Genomic DNA, 4,566 nt, shown 5'->3' with positions numbered 1-4,566 from the left:
ACACACACTACACAAAAAAACACACACATACACACTAGCTGCCTGCAACCAAACACAGAGGGACAGACCACTCCACACACACACACACACACACACACACACACACACTCTCAATACATTCCACAGGTTTATCCAGATGTTTACAGGATGTCTCGCCTTTTCTATTCCAAGTTTACACACACACACACACACACACACACACACACACACACACACACACACACACACACACACACACACACATACATAGAAGCAAACATCAGATCAGAAAGTCGTTTCATTCTTCTAGAAGAAAGAAATGACAAACGGAGGTGGAGGACAGGAGCCAGTTGCATCAGCTGTTCATGAGTTCAAACCAGTTGCATCATAAGAGTTTGTTGAGTTAATTAAAGCCAGTTGCATCACGCAAGCTAATCCTAATGTAGAAATTATGATTAAATATCTACAAAAAAATCTACATTTGAGTTCATATTTTGCAGCCAAATCAAATAGTTTACAGGATATTCAACCTTTGTTTTTATTTATAATGCATTTAATAAATGAACAAATCACCTACTGCAGACTTCTCGTACGGTTGACGGGTGTAACCGTGTTTGATATCTCGCTGGTTTGAAACTAACTCGTCGTATTAAACAAACAGCTGGTGCAGCTCCAGTCCGATGAGAGGAAGATGAAGGCTGATGTGATGAAGAGTGAGACATTAAATAAAAAAAAAAGGGAAATTTCATCTCGTCTGACCAAAAAATGTTTCCCATTCATCTTGTACAAACATGTATTCATTTCCATTAACACATGTAGACTCATTTTATATAAAACCACCACTTTCAGTAATCTTTTTACACTTTTTTGTGCTCCGTCATCAAACGTCACCACTACGTGTCTTTGTTTATGTTTATGATTATTTATTATATGTTTGCGTGCATGCGTCTGGGATGATCTCGCTTTTTATTGATGTGTGCGCGGCTGACAGACCTAAGATGCACGCCCCTCCCCGAGGTATTCAAATATCAGTACGTTGATTTTAAGAGTTTAAAGACTGTTACGTTGTGTGTATGTGTGTGTGTGTGTGAGTGATTGTTCACGCTCTCCATCTCTGCAGCGATGGGAGATCTGTTGCCTTAAAAGGAGAATCTCCGGTTGAGCCTCCTCTCCTCCTCTCTTCATGTCCACCCATCTGTCAATCATCCATTTCTGCTCACACACACACATTTCCATCATCATCATCATCATCATCGGGATGCTACGGTGGCCCGGGGAGCTCATAGCACTGAAAACAGAAGGGAACACGACAGAAAACAATATATTTTTGTTTAAACATCCTGATTGCACGATTCACATATTTTGTGTAATATCATTTGAAATGTTAAATTACTAATTTGCAAAAGGGTTAAAGTGAGATTAAATATAAGTATGTGGAATAATATGTGAATTCTGCAATATGAATGTCAAAATAAACGTAATGTTTATTTACTTCATGAACCACAAAAACCATGGCGACAAGTAATGTGTCCCAGGTGTGTTTATTTATTTTTATTTTAATCATTCAACCTTTGTTTAACCAGGCGAGTCATTACGGAAAAAAAATGTGCGTTTCTGCATGCATGTCCTAACGTTGCAGTGCATTGAGCCCTCCAGGCCACCGTAGAATTGCGATTACAGACATTAAAAACCACACATCATGCACACACAAACACACACATATATATACTGATGCATGCATAAAGTGGAGGACTATGGGAACCACGTGGAGGGCCGGTCCTTTGTAGCAAAAACAGTATGGGACCCTCTGAAGGAGAGAGGAAGAGGAGGAGGACATGAGGAGGAGGAGGAGGAGGAGGAGGAGTTGACAGAAATAGAGAATCTGACGTATCGTTCTCTGAATGTAAATAGTACCTTGAGATTGTCATTTTTTTTATTTCCAATGCTTCTTTTATAAGATGATCAAATTGTAATTTTTTTTTGTATAATCTGTTGCTCTGTTTGATTTTTGCTGCAGTGTTTGTATCCCCCCCTCTTAGGTTTTCCTCTCGTGACCCCTTAGAGACATTTAGAGAACTAGAATCATAGCGAGAACCCCCCTCATCGAGTTCCTTTATAGCGCTTAGCGATGCAGCAGATGATATTGATTATGAAGAAATCATAAATGTTCACATGTATACACCTCGCCATGGCGGTGCTGTTTTACTGGACGTGGGCGGGACGAAGCCCCCCACCCCCGAAGATGGACCGAGTTTTATTTTTGTGGCTCCGCTTTTGCCGGAAACGACCGACTGAATTATTTAAAGCTGGATTATGAACCGGAAGTTTGTTTTTATTGTTTGTGGAGCAGAAACCAGAGAGAGGAAGCTTTTTATTACCGCCGACTAATCCCCATTAAAGGGCCAAACCCAACAACGTGTTAGTCCGTCTCTTAATCATTCCTGACTTCCTGTCTGTGGCTCCCAGCTCCTATTGGTTCCTACTGAAGATCTCCACCGGTCATGTTTCTGATGTTGTTTTTCCACAAAAGATTTGCATTCATATTAAGCAAAACAAATATGATGTTCATCAGGACTTTACTGTAGCTTTGAATCAAACAAACAGGAGGAAATAGTGACTTTTTGTTGGGGACTATTTTCAGTGGCGGATGAATCCACGTTTGGAAAAAAGCATTTTTCAAATTCACAATAAACATCTCTTGTTTATATTTTCTACTATTTCTAAGTAGAAAAAGATTTAAATAGTTATTAAATGACGGCCCATAAACACACAATCATTCCCAGGTTTAGGACAGTTTATTATATTGGCGAAGGTTCAAGGCGACAGGAAGTCCCTGTTCTTTGTTTTCCCATGAACACACCGGAACAATAAGATTTAAGATTCACACTCTCTGGAGATTGTTTTGGAGAAAATGCGTTTTTTAAGTGAGAAAAACAGCGTTTCAGTCTGGACGGAGGGCTGAAAAGACAGAATTCAGGCGGCTGAATGTGGATGTTCTCTTAAGTTTGGGGTGTCTCATCATCCGACATGAAATATCAGGAAGTTCACAGGACGTTTACGTTTTTGTTTTCATGTTTTTGTTGGAAATCAACTCGTCAAACAAAAGGACGAACGACCTCAAAGCTTCTCTCGTTCATCTCTCTCAGTGTTCAAACCACGACATTGATGCCTCATCAAACGTCTCCCGTCTGTCTCTCTGCTTCCTGATGCTGTCTGTCTGTCTGTCTGTCTGTCTGTCTGTCTGTCTGTCTGCCTGTCTGTCTGTCTGTCTGTCTGTCTGTCTGTCTGTCTGTCTGTCTGCCTGTCTGTCTGTCTGTCCTTCATTGTCGCAGCCTTCTTTTATAAATATAAACACGTTGGGAGAAAAAAATCAAAACATAAAAACTAGTAAAAAAAGAAAAAAAAAGAGACAAAAAAATGTTGCTATAAATATTAAAAATACTGCTATTGATAACAACAACAACAGTGCACATATCGGTTACCATGACGAGGTCAGTGTTGTCACAGCAAAGGACGTGATTACACTGGAACGGCTGTGATGTGTGTGTGTGTGTGTGTGTGTGTGTGTTCTATACTCAACACACACACACACACACACATATACAGGGGGGGGGGGGGGGGTGTACTGCAATATTGAGGTGTGCTGATGTTGTACCTGCTTGTTGCATTGTGCGCTGAACTGTATCTGACAAACTAACCCCAGACTGTCAACTAATAAATAAACATGGACTACGCATCTCCTGTGTGTGTGTGTGTGTGTGTGTGTGTGTGTGTGTGTGTGTGTGTGTGTGTGTGTGTGTGTGTGTGTGTGTGTGTGTGTGTGTGTGTGTGTGTGTGTGTGTGTATCAATCTTTAAGAGGACCAGCATAGTTTTCTGTCACCTTTCATCTCCTACACGTTTTACACGATTCAATTGGTTGCAATCTGCGACCTCACCACTGGGTGGAGCCAGATTCTACATACTGCACCTTTAAAAGTTATTGTGTTCTGAAAATGACTCTACTTCTCTCTTGATTTATTCCCTCAGTAAACATTGTAAACATGAGTTTATGGTCTCAATCTCTAGTTTCAAGTCTTCTTCAATACAGCATGATGTTCATTTAGTAAATGATGCTCCATTTAGAGTCAAACAGACCTTAAAGCTCATAGACTTCTATACAACCAGAGGAGTCGCCCCCTGGTGGACAGTAGAGAGAACGCAGCTTTAACACATGAAGCTTTGGTTTCACTTTTCAAAACCGGAAGTTTTTGAAAAGTGAAACCACACACACACACACACACACACACACACACACACACACACACACAGAGAGAGCAGTGAGCGACAGAGGACAGAGGAGAGAGGAGAGGACATAGGAGAGAGGAGAGAGGAGAGAGGAGAGGACAGAGGAGAGAGGAGAGAGGAGAGGACAGAGGAGAGAGGAGAGGACAGAGGAGAGAGGAGAGAGGACAGAGAGAGGAGAGGAGGAGAGGAGAGGACAGAGGAGAGAGGAGAGGACAGAGGAGAGGAGAGGACAGAGGAGAGAGGAGAGGACAGAGGAGAGGGAGAGGAGGAGAGGACAGAGGACAGAGGGAGAGGACAGAGGA

Source organism: Anoplopoma fimbria, chromosome 12, assembly GCF_027596085.1.
Source record: "Anoplopoma fimbria isolate UVic2021 breed Golden Eagle Sablefish chromosome 12, Afim_UVic_2022, whole genome shotgun sequence".
Lineage (NCBI taxonomy): Eukaryota > Metazoa > Chordata > Actinopteri > Perciformes > Anoplopomatidae > Anoplopoma > Anoplopoma fimbria.
This window is presented reverse-complemented; position numbering follows the sequence as displayed.